Source organism: Cyprinus carpio, unplaced genomic scaffold (genome assembly GCF_018340385.1).
Source record: "Cyprinus carpio isolate SPL01 unplaced genomic scaffold, ASM1834038v1 S000006576, whole genome shotgun sequence".
In the NCBI taxonomy this organism is placed as follows: domain Eukaryota; kingdom Metazoa; phylum Chordata; class Actinopteri; order Cypriniformes; family Cyprinidae; genus Cyprinus; species Cyprinus carpio.
In genome coordinates this window covers 126,250-146,374 of record NW_024879231.1, presented here as the reverse complement: position 1 = coordinate 146,374, position 20,125 = coordinate 126,250, and the positions used below count along the sequence as shown (strand labels likewise).

Here is a 20,125-nt window from a genome sequence, read left to right as displayed (position 1 = left end):
AATTATTCAAGCTGTCTACAAAATTAAATAAATCTTTTACTATTACCTTAAATTTCGACAATTTTTTTGTTTTTTGTTTTTAGGAAATAAAAGGTATAGTAGCTAATTACAAAAAAAAAAAATGCAAAAACATTTACATTTACTCATTTAAAGGGCTCTTTTATCCAAAGCAACTTAGTTAGCTTAGCACAGTATAGATAGCATAATAAACAAAAAGAAAACGGATATAATAGAAAAAGAAAGAACAAGCTAGGTTTTTTTTTTTTTTTTTTTTTTTCTTTTGTTAATTGTATAATAAATGAAAAGAAAACAGAGTACAAAAAGAATAGAAAGCTTTTTTGTAAGAATACAATTACAATAGTGAGTGCTAAAGTTAGAGGATCAAAAAAGGATGGAAGAGAATGAATGAAAAAATGTATGAATAAATGAATAAATCACATCTAGGCTACACCTCCAGCATACAATAACAAATCAACGCATTTTAATGAAAAAGAGCCATGTTTTATTTACCAAAACATTTAATAAAATCGTTTTGTTTATATTCTCAAAACCATTTACTTTTTATGTCTTCATTAGTTATCTCACAATGAGCTTTCATTTTGTTTTTCTTATCGCGAAACACTGACCTTTTAAATTACTCATATAATGCTTTAAAACCGTGGTGTGCCTTGTAATTTAACTTAACTAACAACAGCACATTTCACCCTCAAATGCAGTAAAAATTGAATAATTTCGTGTAGATTTTTCTTTTCTTGAAAATAGCCTAACTTATTTTTAATGCGTACATATTTATATTTTATTATCTCGTGTCTTTTTTCACAATTACAAATGCAGATAAAACATTTCCGCACTCTGCTACAAAATGGCCTACAAATTACTATTACGTTTATGTAAAGCAAGTCATAATTTATCATAATAATTATTTTTGGAGCTAGCGCAGTCATTGAACAAATGCAAGCGTTTAAACAATGCTTAATTTGAACGACTCTGATAAATTGTGTATAATTTCAATTAAAGGGCAACACTGTAAAACACAAAATTAGGTGTAATTATATACTGCAATCCACACTTTACCTTTAAAATTCACATTTATTTTTGTTGGCGCCACTGTTACATATCTAGATTAATTTTTATTATTATTGTAATTGTTCTAGTAGTTGTTTTGTCAAATGTTATTCACAGCAGATTTCCAAAACTTTTTGATTTAAAAATTTTCAAATATGCCTTTTCAAAACAATCAGTTTCCCACTTACCTTACTGAAAACTGTTGAAATGTCTCAAATAGATGCAGTAGCAGAAACAATAGCACTCTTGTCTCAAAGAACCTTCTATTTTGCAAAGATAGCCTACAAAACACTGTGCCGCAAAACTCCTGAAACCTGCTTTTTAAGAGCATCATGACGTCATCAAAAAGTGGGTAGTCCCGCACACGCCCTCATTTCTCAAAATATCTCTCCTCCTCCTTCTTCTATTATTTTCATGTAGATTATTATTATTTTTTTATTGTATTTTTTGTCATGACAACTGTTACTTAATAGTGAAATTTTACCTAACAATATTTGTTATGTATTTCTTTTTATTTGATTCATTGTTCTTATTATAAAACTAGCCTAACAATTTTTTAAAATTACCATATGGTACTTGTCTACTATTGGAATACAATTCCCATTCATCAGAGCCGTTTTTTTTATGTTTTTCCCATTTGCTTCTTTTCTTTTCAAATAAATAAGTAAACAAAAAAAAATAATAAAATGTTGTCTAAGTACACCTACTACGTTGATATGTTACATGTTAACATGCATACCTTGTCTTTCCATTTTTTGCACTTTATGCTCTTCTTACAATTTACCACAAATTCATACAGCACATTTTCATTATGACCTTGCATTGAAACAACACTTTTATCCTACAGTGTTTTGACTATGAATAAGAAAATAATATATATATATAGCTAAGTGTTTTGACTATGAATAAGAATAATACTATATATAGCTAATTCTATTAAATTCCACTTAAATGTTTTATTGTAGGGTTAATTGTGAGCATATTTAAACCTTATATTTTCTATGCCTATGCTTCTTTTAAAAAAAAAAAAAAAAATTAATGGCAAAAATTTCCTTTGTCTTCTTATTAAACATGTCCTAAACGACGAATACCACCACTTACTAGTGTTAATGGCAGCAATTCAGTTACATTACCATTAAACCTTTAAACTTACTAGTGTTAATGGCAGAAATTGCATTTACATTAACCGATCAGATATAATCACCTTTAATGAATAAGACCCATACTTAATTTTGTAAAACCTTTAATAAGATTGTTACACACATTCTCAAATCCATTTACTCTATGTGACTGATTTAACAATGGGTTTTCCCCATCAAAACACTGCCCTTTTAAATTACTTAGGCACATGCCTTGTTGTGCCTTGTATTTCAACTCAGTTAACCACTACACATTTCACTTCTTATTGTGCCAGTTAAAATCTAACAAACTCTTGTTGATTTGTCTTATTTTGATAATAGCCTATTGGTAAACCTACTTTTAATGCAGTTTTTTTATATATATATTTTATTATTTCCTATCTTTTATCTTAACAGTTACAAACACGGAAATAAAAACATTTCCACACTGCTACAAAAGAACTGTACCACATTACTATTATGTTTACGTTTAGTAAGTCAATTCTATTTAATTTTCGTCTTTTAAAACGGACTAAATAAATAAATATATGCCTCTGGTTACTGCTTTTATTTCAAAGTAATTTTATGTACTTTAATGACTTACATTTATGCAGTTTGTTATTTAACTTTGAAACGGTACAACTCCTTAACACGTTACTAACAATGCCTCTTATTTATAAAAATCCATTGTTTTGTGCACCAAATTTCTTACACACACACACACACACACACACACACACACACACACACACATATATATATATATATATATATATATATATATTTAACAAGAACATATGTATTCAACTTCTGTTCACTCATTTCCATTGCACATTAATAATCGCGTGCAAAAATATCTTTAAATCGATAATTTGACATCGAGTATTTTGCAAAGAAAAAACATTCACAACACCCCCTAGACAGCGCACACATGCATTACGTGAATTCTAACATTACACCTGTTTCACCCCTGATATCAACTCCACATGTCTGCGGATCCGACGCGGCTACTGGAGCTGATCGCGGCCACTCTAGTCTATGCTGGTGGTTACACCAGACGCGCCGCGGCACTTTTCAAAAGCGTCCCAAAAGATAGGCTTCTAGTCTATTTTTGACGCACGCTGCGTCAGAACCGCACAGCAAATACAAAATAGAAGTCAAGAAAATCATGTACATTTCAAAATAAACATCCTGTGCAGTCTCTCAATAGTATTTCACATTACTATATTCATACTAGGAGGCCAGAAATAGATGACGAGAGGTTCATCCTCAAAAATCTCACAATATTATATGGCACCACAGATCCCTTTTACAAGTACAATTAAAAAAAAAAGGTGTTGTGGAGTTTAATTGTAGGAGTTGTAGGAGTGGAATAAACAGAATTAAACAGGACAAAACATTAACATTCAGGCAACCATGTTAGAACACACAAAATCAAGAATGCACCATAGACTGTAGTGTTGGACAGGCAAATCACGTGCTCCCGCGAGTCCTACCGCTGCAATTCTGATCCGCTTCTGTTGTGATGACGCCTGTTTCACACATACTCCGTCTACAGTGCGTATGCAGTCCCTGTGCGTATGTGGAGCAGAAGCAGCACTGCGGGCTGCAGACTCATTGTGCTTTCACAAAAGACGCGTTTGCAGTCCGCTACTGTTACAGTACCGCGGCTGTTTAGTCCACAAACACAACATTTGTTCCTTATTTAGATTTCAAATCGTGTAAAAAAAATTAAATAATAATAAATAAAAAAAAATATCAATTTCGGCATTGTGACTCTTTTATCACAGAACAGTAACAATCTTTCATAATCATATAAATTAGTTTATACTCAATAAATATAAACAACATATTATTCATGAGTTTTACTTCTAGGTTTGCCTAATAAGCTGCTCAAGCAAGCGGCAAAACATTTAAACACAATAATAAACCTCTTGTTAGGATATCGCAAATATTTAAAATTAAAACACCACTAACAGAAACAGTCGACTCTCTGCCTTTTGCATTTAAATCTTTATTTCAAGCAATCCCACGGGTCTTAATGAACTTTCTTTTTCTGTCTCCATAAAAGTACATATTATGTTGCCTTTTTTATCTAAAGGTGTTCTTTTTCTTGTTTAAAACCTAGCCATAAATCCATGTGTTGAGTGTGATACACAGTAGGCTTTAATTACTATACATTTATTGTGAAATGACTGCATTTCCGTGTCAATCCATGTTCATTTTTACCGCGAACAATGCGCTGTCACTTTAATTCAGCGGGTGCGTAAAAAAATAAGCAACGGATACGCACTGCAGTGGTTGTGGTCCGTCAGTGCGTTCCAGGAGCGGTGTGTCTGCAGCAGTGCAGCGATCTAAAGTGACAGCGCATTGTTCGCGGTAAAAATCAGCATGGATTGACACGGAAATGCAATTATTTCACTATAAATGTATACTAATTAAAGGCTACTGTGTTTAACACAAAACACATGGGTTTTTGGCTACGTTTAAAACAAGAAAAAGAACACCTTTATATAAACAAGGCAACATAATATATGCACTTTAATGGAGGCAGAAAAACAAAGTTTATTAAGACCCGTGGGATTGCTTGTAATAAAGATTTAAATGCAAAAGGCAGAGAGTCGACTGTTTCTGTCAGTGGTGTTTTAATTTTAAATATTTGCGATATCCTAACAAGAAAAGTAGGTTAATTGTTGTCTTTAAATGTTTGCTTGCTTGAGCAGCTTGTTATACAGACCTAGAAATCAAATGCATGAATAATATGCTGTTTATATGTATTGAATTTAAACTAATGCACTCATTGTCCAATCTACTATAAATACCAAACGTTGCTTTATCAAGTATACAAATTAAAACTAATTTCCAACCTTCATCCGAGTCTAACATGAGGGACACTAATGTCTGGCGCGCACAAATTTCCAAACAATCATATACATCATGATGTCAAAAACAAATCTGATGCTGTTCTTAAAGACAAATTTTACGTTGGCAGACACTTACATATTGAGTTGAAAGAATCTACAATCCTTACACTTCACAAAACATAATGTCCCTTAAAATAAATCCAAATAATTACAATCGTCTAGCTTACACAGAAGTACACGTTATATAATACTGTGCTTGACACAGACATCGTCTTCATCTTCACCATCTACAAACAACACCTGTGAGCAACACACATTCGTCCTTGTCATTGGCTCTATTTCTTAGTAAGCCTACCTTGTTCCAATTTGCATACTGTACCCCATTTATAGCACCTCTCAACGACCACTTATTCATACTAGAAGCAACATCGTCTCCAGAAAAACTCTATATAACCTCTACTAACCACTCGTCAAGGTAAGCGTTCTTCATCTTAATACTTCCCAAAACCAATTTTTCTTCCAATTAATTTTCAAGAAAATATATTCTTATATTCATTTGCACTATTGCAAAAGGCAATACTGCTAACAATACACTATCAACATAACTATTTTTATATATAACTTATTTGCCCTCTGCACATTGTTCCTAAGTTAGCAATTATTCATATTCGATCATCGTGAAAAGCTTGAATATTTTCTTTATTATTAAGACCTACTATTTATTTTATTTACTATACATTTTGTTCAAACTCCTACCATTCAAACAAGTTAAGTGCCAGCATTCCATTTTCCGACCGCTTGCATTTCACACATTTATATAAGGTAATTCCTCGCGCTCCCCTTCTTCTTTCAATCCAACTATTACTGTGCTCACACGATTTACTGATGTTTTGCGCTTATACTTTCCTAATGCTTACAATTGCGTGAGTAAATACTCCCAAAGTACGATTAAATACTCGCCAAAACCTTTCTTGTGTTTCCCATTTAATTTTTTTTTCCGCCATGTCTATTTTAACTACGCCATAAATGCATTTTTTCCCACAAAATTTATCACGCGACTGCATCTATGCCTATTGCTTATTTTCTTGCCAACTTTTGGGTTAGTTAGTTAGTTAGTTAATATAATAATTTTATAATAAAATATTTTCTATAATAATATAATATATTTTTTTAATTCAAAATAAAATATGAATGAATACATCTCTGATAATCCCGGGTTGCTATGGTCACGCAGGTTTGTTTACGCATTAAACTCGCGGCCACAAGAAATGGATGTTGTTCCCTCAACATAACATTTCGAGGCCACGACATAAGGATGTCGTTACCTTGACAAAATGATCTCGTGGCCACGACATAATAAGACGTTACCACGGGTTAATATGACATTCCCACGAATTAATATTTAGTGGCCAAGACATATTATCACGTTCCAACGAATTATTATTTCATGGCCACGACAAAACTAAGTGAACCTACCATATCCTATCACAGGCACCGTAATATCTGTATAGTGTTGAGGTTGTCAGTTGTTGTCCGAATGCCTTTGTTCGTTATTAATATATTTTATGTGTTTCTTATTCGTGTATAAATCTTATTGGTTTTGTGGTTTTATACTGTGGGTGTCATAATTAAGATTTAATGCACCTATAGTATGATCTTGACCATCACAGTAGCGTTTTAGGAACCGAAGTATAAGCATTGTTCCCGGTCGGGGTCTTTTCACTGTTGCACAGGCTTGGAGGTGTATAGTTGCCTATTTTTCTGGAGTTCCTGTTATGGTTTGGTTAATGCATTTATGCAAACATGTAAGTATTTGTAAATTAGGGCTGCAAGATAAATCGCATGCGATATTTAAGGCACATCTTGCCATTAAAGCCGGTTCTGTAATCAGCACTAAATCTCCATCATGTGCATGCTTTCACATGGAGCAGCATTTACTACACGGAGCCATTGTTAAGTGACAAGCTGGTAAATCCACGTTTATTATCAGCGTTTATTTGCGCAGCTTGTCAGTTAACAGCTGCTTTATGTGAAATCACGCACCTGATAGAATTTACCACTGATTAGAGAACCGGCTTTACTGACGAGATGCGCATTAATGTTCGGCTGATCTTTTGTTGTGCACTAGTATATATTGTAGTGATACGTTTAAAATGTAGTATGATGTGTAACATTTCATGATAGAAATGTATTTATGATTAGGTATGTTAGCTAGTCTGATAATGTCTGAGTATCATGCGTGTCTTAAGTGACATTAATGGTGCTTGTTCATAGATTGAAGTGGTGTATTGTTTTAGTGTAATTGTAAATAAGTATGGTGACATTGTCGTATTGTTTTTGGCTTTGCTTCATTAGTACAAGGAAACAGTTCTTTACAAAATATAATTTGTCATTATATCTATTTGTTAATTGTATATAGAATATAGAGTATATCATAGATGTTATTAGATTAATTTAATAAGATGCTGACATCTAACTTATGTTTTAAATAATGTCAAGAGTTTGATAGGAAAGATACTAAAGAACTTCAGAGTGAATTAAGACTATAAGGCAATGTGAGATACATTATTAAGATTGTTTCAATTAGTGTAATGCAGTAAAGTTGACTAAATTATGTTTTTTTTTTTTTTTTTTTTTTGTGGAAATGTGGAATGACTGGAGCAGTGCTGAGGTAAGTTAAATTTTTTGTGCCTTGTTCTGTTCAATAAATATTATGTCTGTCAGATTGTTTTGAAAGGTATGTTATATTTGATCCAATTTTGTGAATATAGTTTTTATGTATATAATGTTTTCTCTGAGGTTTTATCTTTTTGTATATACTTTATGTGATATTATGTAAATATTAATGGGTGTAGTTGAATAAAAGATATCTTGCTTATTTTTTTATTTATTAATAATTCATTACTAGGGAGTGTAGTTGACTATCAATGTTCTGTGAACTGAATTTTATATATATATGTGTGTGTGTGTGTGTATATATATATATATATATATATATATATATATACACACAGTACTGTGCAGTAGGAAATATCAGTTTACATTTCAGTACATTTCTACATTTCTTTGCTATTAAAGGGTTAGTTCAGCCAAAAATGAAAATTATGTCATTAATGACTCACCCTCATGTCGTTCCAAACCCGTAAGACCTCCGTTCATCTTCGGAACACAGTTTAAGATATTTTAGATTTAGTCCGAGAGCTTTCTGACCCTCCATTGAAAATGTATGTACGGTGTACTGTCCACGTCCAGAAAGGTAATAAAAACATCTTCAAAGTAGTCCATGTGACATCAGAGGGTCCGTTAGAATTTATTGAAGCATCGAAAATACATGTTGCTTCAAAAATAACAAAAATTATGACTTTATTCATCATTTTCTTCTCTTCCGGGTCTGTTCTGAGTGCGTTCACAACACTGTAGTGACGCCGCTGATGTACGACGCTGCTGACGTGTTTTCTTTGTTATTGGGCGCACCAGAGAACATGTCAGCAGCGTCGTACGTCAACATTCACAGTGGTTGCGTTCACAACAGACCTGGAAGAGAAGACAATCCTGAATAAAGTCGTAATTTTTGTTATTTTTGGAGCAAAATGTATTACTGATGCTTCAATAAATTCTAACGGACCCTCTGATGTCACATGGACTACTTTGAAGATGTTTTTATTACCTTTCTGGACGTGGACAGTATACCGTACATACATTCTCAATGGAGGGACAGAAAGCTCTCAAGACTAAATCTAAAATATCTTAAACTGTGTTCCGAAGATGAACGGAGGTCTTACGGGTTTGGAACGACATGAGGGTGAGTCATTAATGACATAATTTCCATTTTTGGCTGAACTAACCCTTTAATTGTATTAATCTGTTTAGATTTTTGTTTGCACAAGGAGTATGACAACAGCCAGTGCTACATACAGAGATCTAATTTGATCATCATCCAGTCTTTCAGAGATTACATGAAGAAACAGAAGAAACTGAGACAGACTAAATCCAGACTGTGCCAGTGTCTTTGAGATGCTTTAAGAAACCTTCCTGCAAAACTGCTTGAAAAAGTATGTGCAAGTTTACCTAGGACTAAAGTTATTTTAAATGTAAAGTGTGGTTGCACCAAATGTTGATTTGATTTAAAGTTAATTGCTAAATGAAATCAATTTATAACATTCTTTTTGAAAGCATCCTCAGTTTACGGCATTTTTACACAGGTGCCTAAAAACTTTTCACAGTACTGGAGCTTTGCAAGTAGGTCTCTTGAAGCATCTTGGAGACATTGCCACATTTCTTCTGGATTTAGTCTGTCTCAGTTTGTCTCAGAGTGGATGATGATGATCAGATCAGATCTCTGTGTGGAGAAGTGACTGTTGTCAAAAAAATATATATAACTAATTATTACAATTAATGGCAAAGGAAATGTTTTTGAAATGTAAACTGATATTTCCTAATGACACACTTTAGCAAAAGATAGAAATAACTGGTTTTAAACCATTTTTTTTTTGTTGGTGAAAATAGTAATTGCCTAAGACTTTTGCACATTATTGTGTGTGTGTGTGTGTGTATATTTATTTATTTATTTATTTATTTATTTACTTTTTCAGAAGACTTTAATTTAAGGTAAGCTATGTTACAGTATGGTTGTTATTGTGAAAAATATAGGCAATAAAAGTAAATAATTCTTAGGGTTCATGTAGAGAGCCCTGTAAAGTCTTAAAGTATTAAATTGGATATTTAATATGTGAAATTCTCATACTAATTTACAGATTGTCTATCTATGCAACAATTACTAAATTAGTTTAGTTAATGATTCAGTGACCCATTTAATAAAGATCGTCACTTGTTCATTTCTGAATGAACCAGCTGTTTGAAAATAGGTGGAAGTATAGTTCAAGACAGTGACTTAGTGCCATCTGCTTTTCGTTTTAGTTTAATTTAAATGACTTTCTAAATAACAATTAAAATGATTACTTCCTGAATAATAATAATAATAATAATAATAATAATAATTAAAAAGCTATTTCACAGTATTATTTATGCAACTGTAAGTGCAATGTCAATATATGAATATGTCTGATGCTGCTTTTCTGTGACCTCTGCCTTGCTAAGATGGATTTTGTTGGTAATGATTCAATTTCATTGGTAATAGTTATACATCATATTTTCATATTAATAAAATTATAAGTAATTGGAGGTTGACATCGTAAGTTGACATAGGACGTGATGTGTAAGTTCAATAGGTTTTATAAGGACAAATATTGCTAAAAAAATCAATTTAAGGTGGGTAAATATTGCTTGTATATAAAATTAATTTATATTCCTGCTGTTAAGTGACTGTATTATAAACTAATATTTGTGTTTGTAGGTAATCTGTCCATTAGTGGTAAATAAATTGTTTCAACGATAAGAAACTTGGCAATATTGTTATAAACCGAACTTTAAAAGTGTTAATGATTTTTTATTTTTTTTTGGTCAATATTGCACATTCTACATTTTTTTTCAGGTGTAAACTAGGTATTTATATTTGAGTTTCAAATATGTGCTTATTTCCTAAAGTATTTGGTCAAATGAAGTTAGGATGAATATTATGCATAAAACATTACAGGATAGTAAGTAAAATTAAATCTAGTTAACACTGTACTAAACTAGTTTGTCTGTGAATTATTATTATTATTATTATTTTTTTTTTTTTTATGCAATTGCAGATGCCACGTGGAAAAGGTTTCCGCCGGTCCCAGGCAGCCAAGAGGAGAAATGCTGAGCGCTACTCACTTGGTTCGTTCATGAACTTGGATGAGGTTAAGCCTCCTCTCACAAAAAAGGCAGCTTCCCAGAGCTCTGAGAAAGAGAGCCCTAACATTAATACTACGGATCAAAACTGCCCCAAGGCAGGCGAAACTTGTCATAACTGCCTCAAGGCAGGCAATACTTGTCATAACTGCCTCAAGGTGGGCAATACTTGTCAAAACTGCCTCAAGGCGGGCAATACTTGTCATAACTGCCTCAAGGCAGGCGAAACTTGTCATAACTGCCTCAAGGCAGGCGAAACTTGTCATAACTGCCTCAAGGCAGGCGAAACTTGTCATAACTGCCTCAAGGCGGGCAATACTTGTCATAACTGCCTCAAGGTGGGCAATACTTGTCAAAACTGCCTCAAGGCGGGCAATACTTGTCATAACTGCCTCAAGGCAGGCGAAACTTGTCAAAACTGCCTCAAGGCAGGCAATACTTGTCATGACTGCCTCAAGGCAGGCAATACTTGTCATGATTGCCTCAAGGCAGGCAATACTTGTACAAAGTCTGGAAAAAGTTTTCCAAAGTCTGATAAGTGCAATGATGCTGCTGCATGTTTTCATGTTAATAGCTCTGATTATTTTCCCCAGCAAGTCATACGGGGGTTCCTTCCATCAGGGTGATGCGCAATTTGGTTTGAACAGAAACCGTCAGTGTGCAGTGAACAGTATGGCAGCAGTCATGATGAGTGTGCTGAAGGATGTGCTGATGTGGACAATAGAGGACCTGAATGCTGTTCTTTTGCATGGAAATGAACTGTACACATCAATGAGATTGCAAGGCAAGATCAATGATCGAACAGGGCTGGGTCATATTTCTGTTGCAGAACTGCCAAAAGTGCACACACTTCAGAACACAACATTCTCAATAAAGCATGGAGAATCTTTCTCAGGTGTTTTTGGTGTTGATTTCTATGATGACTCATTGAGAGATGTTTCCATGTCTATAGAAGAAGCACTTCAGAGGGCTCTGCTTTAGTTTGATGCATGTTTGGTAAACATTAAAAAATACATTTGTGCAGTCATAAAGTCAGGGTCAACTTTGCTGTAGTTGATCCCCATTCACGTAATGTTAAAGGTTTGCCTGAGGTAGTGGACGAAGCGTAGTAGTTTACTGTGATGACATATACATGTTGTTTAATCATGTTGTTAACCTTGCCATGTCACTGGATGCCCAGGGAACACCTTTTGAAGTTACATCTGTAAATGCAAAGGTAATTGGTAAGACCACAACTATGGAGACAAGTTCTAAGTCTGGTCAAGAAGGCAGTGTCAAATATGTTTCACCTGAAACCACAGAGAAGGAAAGTAAGTGTATTGGTGACCATGGTAAACGCAAACGTAAAGATAAAGTAGCAAGTCTTACACGTGTATTATCTACAAACACAGAGCACAGTAGGTGTATCAAAGACCACGATCAACACACAGTTGTAAACAAACAAAGAAGTGTTTGCAAATTGGATCAGACATGCCTGGATTCAAGTAAGAAAAAGAGTCAATTGAAAGCTGAGTCAAAAGGTGCATATGGTGAGCAAGCTGCATGATCATTTATTAATGGATGGTGATGTCATCATTGGAGGTACAGTAGATACTGAGTTCAGTTTCCAATCTGTAACGACTGCCGATCGGGACGCTGATTTATCAATGGATGATGACGTCATTTTTGGAGATACAGCAGGTACTGAGTTCAGTTTCCAACCTTTAACGACTGCCGATCGGGACGCTGATTTATCAATGGGTGATAAAGTCATCTTTGAAGATACAGCAGGTATTGAGGTCAGTTTCCAACCTTTAACGTCTGCCGATCGGGACGCTGATTTATCAATGGATGATGACGTCATTTTTGGAGATACAGCAGGTACTGAGGTCAGTTTCCAACCTTTAACGTCTGCCGATCGGGACGCTGATTTATCAATGGATGATGACGTCATTTTTGGAGATATAGAAGGTACTGAGTTCAGTTTCCAATCTTTAACGTCTGCCGATCGGGACGCTGATTTATCAATGGATGATGACGTCATTTTTGGAGATATAGAAGGTACTGAGTTCAGTTTCCAATCTTTAACGTCTGCCGATCGGGACGCTGATTTATCAATGGATGATGAAGTCATCTTTGGAGATATAGCAGGTACTGAGTTCAGTTTCCAACCTCTAACGTCTGCCGATCTGGACGCTGATTTATCAATGGATGATGACGTCATTTTTGGAGATATAGCAGGTACTGAGTTCAGTTTCCAATCTTTAACGTCTGCCGATCGGGACGCTGATTTATCAATTGATGATGAAGTCATCTTTGTAGATACAGCAGGTACTGAGTTCAGTTTCCAACCTTTAACATCTGCAGATCAGGATGCTTTGTGTGCACGTTTACGACTGACTAATGAAAGTACTGGTGCTGAAGGCACAGATTTTGGTTCTTTACGAGTACCATGCGAAACAAAATGCATTAAAGGAGATGGCAATTGTTTGTTTAGATCGATAGCACACTCAGGATGTGGCAATCAAGAGAAACACCTGATAATTAGACGTGCAGTTGTGAAACATCTTGAAGCTAACAGTTCTAAATTTGAGAGATACTTAGGAGAAGAGTACAGATCAGTGAAAGATTATTTGACACAGTCTAAAATGTATTTTTCTGGAACTTGGGGGCAGTCATGTAGAATTATTTTGTGCAGCTGACCTATTAAAAATAAATGTAATGACTTTTAATAATGACAGATGGAATGCACACGTCCCTACCGAACAGTTATTTACAGATAAGGCAATCTATTTGAAGCTCTGCAATGGAAATCACTATGAAGTTGTTACCTGTGTTAAACATAAAAATCAAGAAAATGTCTGTGCTTTTGTTCAGTTTTACAACAGTGGTGTCATAAAGATTGGTTTTGAAGTAAAGCAAGTCAAAATAATTGTTGATGGCAACAGGAGCATTGTTTGAAAAGGAAAGTGATAAAATAGAACAAGCTAAACAGCTATTGGAGCAGGATATTGATTTAGAAGATGCCTGGGGCCAGATATGTCCTGAAACCGAAAAACAGCATGATGAATGCATAGAACAGATGAAGAATAAATTACTGGTCGATGAAGATGACAGTCAAGAACTTATTCCAGATCTTATAGCTTACCCTAAAACTGTGTGTACCATTGAAACAAACAACACTATCATGATTAGAGATGAGGCATTGAATTTACTAAGATCATTAAACGAGGAACAATCTGATGTGTTCTACAAAGTGCGAAAGTGGTGTCTACAGAAAGTACTTGGACAAAACCCTGAACCATTTCGATTATTTCTTACTGGTGGAGCAGGTACAGGAAAAAGTCATCTAATTAAAGCAATACAATATGAATCGTGACAGACTGTTATCTCAGCTTTCTGAGAATCCTGATGACATTACTGTATGACTTCTGACAGCTTCAACTGGAGTTGCTAGCTTGGCATAATAATATTCAAATAATAAAAAGGGGGAACAATAAATAAAAAAACATACATAATAAACTTTCAATTGGTGCAAATGTCAGACTGCCATATCAGCCTCTTAGTGATGACAAAATAAACTCATTACTCACAAAATTGGGTAGTTTGCAAATTTTGATTATTGATGAAGTGTCTATGGTTGACCATCGTCTTTTGTCATACATTCATGGAAGGCTGCGACAAATAAAACAAACTGGTGACTACCCTCTTTTTGGAAAAGTCTGTATTCTTTGTGTTGGGGATTTCTATCAACTTCCTCCTGTAAAAGGAACTGCTCTCTATGCTGATACAAAAGGAGTGAACCTATGGGAGAATAATTTTTGAACTTGCTGAATTAACTAAAGTTTTTCGACAACAAGATCCAAGTTTTTGCTGAAATGTTTAAATCGGCTGATGGAGTACATAAGATGAAGAAAAAGGAATGTCTTTCAACTAATGACATTGCTATGTTGAAAAAATGTGAAACCGGAGAGAAGTGTAATGATATTCACATATTTGCTACAAATGCTGAAGTTGATAAATATAACATCGAAAGGCTACATGAATGTTGCCCAGAGGCAATTAATATAAATGCTCTAGATTATGTCAAAAAATATAACACTGGACGAATGGAACGTAAAGTTGGATTTCATACGAAAGTTTTCAACTCATCTTTGTCTAAATGTGTTTCCCTGGGTATTGGAGCAAGGGTTATGCTAAAAAAAAATATTGATGTTGCTGATGGTCTGGTCAATGGAGCGTTTGGTACAGTTGTCCACATAAGTGAAAGTCAAAGCAATGATGATGATTTTCCATCAGCTATACACGTGGAGTTTGATGATCCAAATGTTGGTAAAATTCAGAGATCTAAAAAATGCCAGAGATTTTCCCAAAATTCAACAGTAATTGAAGTACAAGAAGATCAAGTCACAAACGATGGTGGTGGTATAAGGCGTGTTTTTTCTCTGATTTTGGTGTGGGTGTGTAGTTTTTATAGTGTGAGGGGTTTTAGTGTATATAGAGGTTTTGTATCTTTTGAGAATATTTTTAGAGGGGGGAGAATATGTTTGCATTGAGCCGAGTAAGATCTCTTAGTGGATTAATAATTGAGGACTTTAAAGAGTCTGCCATAGTTTGTAATGACAAAATTGATTTGGCTATGAAATATATGCCAAAATTGTCTATGGAAAAGGACAGTTTCACTGAATCACTTGGTAGATTCAAATTAGCACTGCTTAATGTACAAAGTCTGAAAGCTCATTTTCAGGATGTTCTTGCTCATGCAGTTCTAATGAATGCTGATTGTATTTGTTTGACAGAAACCTGGCTAAATGCTGAGGACAAAGCACAAGAAGCACAAATACCAGAATTTGTGTTCAAGCATAACCCAAGAGCTAAGTGTTATGACAACAGTGCAGCTCTTTTTACTGAATTAAAACATCAGAGAGGTGGTGGAGTTGGAATGTATTGTTCTGAAAAAATTGAATGTAATATTTTTACTCCTGAGCACTGGAATGTAGAATGTTTATATTTTACAGTTCCACATGTCAATTTGACTGCTGCAGTTTTGTATAGGCCCAATTCATATAAAACTGACATGTTTCGACAGCGGCTATTACATGTAATTGAAGAGATAGAAAAGCATCCAGGACAGAAAATGATAATAGGAGACTTTAACGAAGACATTGTTACTTCATCTACGGTTCTGAAATTAATGGAACAACATGGATACAATCAACATGTACAAAATCCAACTACAGAAAAGGGAACATTAATAGATCATGTTTATACGAAAGACATGGAAGGCATAAGTGTCAATGTTGTGCAAACTTACTATAGTTTTCATCAGGCAATACTCATTTCACTGTTGTGATCAAATATACAGGTGCTGGTCATATAATTAGAATATCATCAAAAATTTGATTTATTTCACTAATTCCATTCAAAAAGTGAAAGTTGTATATTATATTCATTCATTAAACACAGAATGATATATTTCAAATGTTTATTTCTTTTAATTTTGATGATTATAACTGAAAACTAAGGAAAATCACAAATTCAGTATCTCAGAAAACTAGAATATTGTGAAAAGGTTCAATATTGAAGACACCTGGTACCACACTCTAATCAGCTAATTAACTCAAAACACCTGCAAATGCCTTTAAATGGTCTCTCAGTCTAGTTCTATAGGCTACACAATCATGGGGAAGACTGCTGACTTGACAGTTGTCCAAAAGATGACCACTGACACCTTGCAGAAGGAGGGCAAGACACAAAAGGTCATTGCAAAAGAGGCTGGCTGTTCACAGAGCTCTGTGTCCAAGCACATTAATTAACTCTAACAGCTGAGTTAGTCCATATAACCCAAAATTTCATTAAAACAATCCAGCATTTTTTGGAGTGTACCTATACCGTCCCACACATATTACCATATCTACTGTCTATTGCTTGTTTATTATTCATGACATACTTTCTTCCAGATTATGGCTTCCTACACCTCACCATCAAAATTCCCCAAAATACACCACCCTGAGACTGAATCAATTCATGACCGCCTCCAACTCATTGCTGTAAGCCATATTCTTTATTACCTTTGTTTATTTAACTAATATTAGCCTACTACATAGCCTACATACAAATTCCACCATTACCATCCATACTATTTTAACAAAGTTTTTATTTGCCATTTCTATAGTACAAATGCCAAGATCCATCTGTCAACCCCATCGAAACACCACAACTTTGTAATCTAGGCACTAATATCATGAAAATCATGTCACACTGTGACAACCAAAACAAGGCTCTCCAGCAATGTGTCACTACACTTCGTTCAGAACTACAAGACATGAAAAAAAAAACTCTCAGAAGCTCTAACTTCTGCAGAAATCAACACTGCTACCCAATACTTTTTCAAAGATGGTAATTATTTCTCACTTCCTAATTTGTACTCATACATCTTACCTTTTCTGTACATTTGTTCTTTACAATGGCAATTAAACCTACATGTTTCCTTTTACAGAACAATGTGACATGTCCTCACAGACGGAGCATGTCCCTTCAACATTACCTGAACACTTACCTGAGAATAACAACTATCAAGGTAATAAACACTCCCACTCCAATATACTGTAATTCGTTACACATATCCTTTACTACAGCAAATCTCTTCAATCAAATACTTATAACTTCCTCTTTTCCTTTTTTTCAGAAATACAAGCTGCAACAAAGTCTTCTCCAAAACCAACCAAAGATCTACAGAATGCTTAACATTCATTATATTGTGACCACACTTTTTATGCTGCACTGTTTTTTTACTTTTAAAAACTACAAATTTGTTATATTTCCATTTACTCTTAAACCACATTATTTTCTTTTCTTTTTTCTTTTCTTTTTAATTACACTTTTTTACATACAATTTAACATACTATTTGCCTATTCCACCTTTATAATTTATAGTTTTTTCTCAGACTTACAGTTTTCATTAAAATACAAAAATATTGCACACTACACTCCCACAAACACAAGTATATTACTTAATCTCTTATTAATAAAAAATATTTCATGCTAAAACATTGAAAACATTGAAAAATTTTAATTGCCAAAGCATTATAGGTATTTTTCACTGATGTTAACATCACTATTAATTAAAATAAGAAAAAAGACGACACAATAATTATCTTATGTTTAAAGCTTAATGTTTAACAAACCTTTTAATAAATACCAAATTATTCTACATAAACATACTTAGTCGCATAATTTTATTAGATTATAAAGGCTAACAGAAAAGTAAAGTGCCATAAACTTCTTTAGCTAACATTTTAAGTTTAAAATACCAAAACTGGACACTAGACAAATCAAAGACTCATAAATATTTTTATAATAAAAAACTAGTACCTAAAATAAATTATAATACACTTTACTATTACTACAATATTATTAAATTATTTCACAAATGCATCAAGAAAATTAAGATCATTTCAATTTTACCAACACTTACAATAAGGTTTCCATTCTTTTAGAATAATTAATTAATGCATCACCCTAACTTTACCTAAGAATGAACATTTCTTTATTTATTTTTATTTTTTTTTTCAATATTTATTATTGTTAGTAATTACAAATATACATGACAGTTTGTTACATTAACTAATGTAGTTCAAGTATCCATTTTAAAATATTGTTATAAAAAAATCTATACAACCAAAATATTAAGAATCATACAGCTATACTGATAATGTTAACTAATGTTAGCAACTACAACCTTTATGTAATATGTTAAAACCTTTTCTATATTGTGTGTGTGTATATGTATTTGCGTGTGTATGAGAAAGGAGAAAAAATATCAGTTTTTCACTCTTGATAATCTATTAATTTATAACTGCAATATTTATTTCACTGCTTATACATCAGTTAAACCATTTAAAATGCTAAGTTATTTAAAAGCTTTAACTTAGTTATTTAATATGTTAATTTTAGGATACCAATTAATTTAATATCATTAATTTACATTTTTTTTTTTAAATATTTTTGCTGCAAATAATACTTTTATTCTCTATTTCATACTGACCTATGACATCCAGTGACATGCATTTATCTGAATTTACACGGATCTCAAGGATGCAGTAAAACAATTGAGCTCACAGACAAACACTAAGCTGTAATGCAAACAAAAATATTTCACAAATGCTTATAGAGCAATAATTTTTTTAAATGGTTCTAAATCATTAAAGGTTTTAGAAACACATTAAAATAATGTTTCATTTGTAAACATTACTAAATACATTGTTAACACATTATAATAACTGCACTCTATGAATCATTAAGTAAGCATTAAAAAATAGTCAGTACATCCTTTATGAACCTTTATCCCAACATTAATAATCCTTAGTAAGCAGTTTATAAATATAGCTATAAAAGCCTAGCGCTTGATTTATAAGCACGTCTATTACAAAGGACATTAAAGGCTCAGTCCTCTTCCTAACAAAACTAACAAAATAATAATACAAAAATTAAAAAAATAAATAAACAATCACAACACAAATAAATATTTAAAGATGTAATAATATTAAACTCTACAACTATACACTTGGATTTTTTTATATGAAATGTAATATGTTTATTTTTCTTTTTTTATCAAGTGTACAGTTAATGTTAATATAGTTACATCTGTATAGATGCTGTTTTATTATAGAGAAGACAAGTCATTCTGAGGAAATATGCATACTTTCATGACCATACAACACTCTATGGATAACAGAAAATTAAAAAACAATCAGACATTTAATGATCACTCTACCACTGTGAGTCATGTGTTAAGTGTGTGTGCTTAGTGTGTGTGTGTCTGTGGTGGGGCGCTGAGTGTCAGAGAGAGAGAGAGAGAGAGAGAGAGAGAGAGAGAGAGAGAGAGAGAGTGAAATTCAAACATCTCTTTATTTGCCTGAAAAAAAAAGAAAAACAGTATTTTAAAAATTTATTGTTTTTGCTGTTGCTAATGGTGGTGTTTTTTTCCTTCATTATTTCATTTCTTATAGCTTAAGAAATCTCTTAGGCCTTAACCTTTTCTGACAGTTTTAGAGATTTAAAAAAATCCTACAAATACTTATTTGTGCTGCAAATAATAATTTCAAAATCATTTGATACTGACCTATGGCATCCTGTGACATGTCATTTGTCTGAATTTACATAATCTCATGAAGACAAACCTGTAATGCAAGCAGAATTTATAGGTCAATAAAATCATTACAAAACACTTTTTGGATTTGGTAAAACTGTAAAATAATGTCTCATTTGTTAACATTAGTAAATGCATTGGTAACACTTTATAATAACTGCACTCATTAG

General features: G+C 33.2%; 1 long non-coding RNA gene across 1 annotated transcript; it reads left to right on the top strand.

Annotated features, from left to right (window-relative positions):
- The first annotated feature begins 16,522 nt into the window (after positions 1-16,522).
- On the top strand, positions 16,523-17,617 carry LOC109111616. The gene is made up of 4 exons (XR_006159501.1): positions 16,523-16,854; positions 16,980-17,203; positions 17,304-17,384; positions 17,493-17,617. It is a non-coding gene; the product is annotated as an uncharacterized LOC109111616 (long non-coding RNA).
- Positions 17,618-20,125: the final 2,508 nt, after the last annotated feature.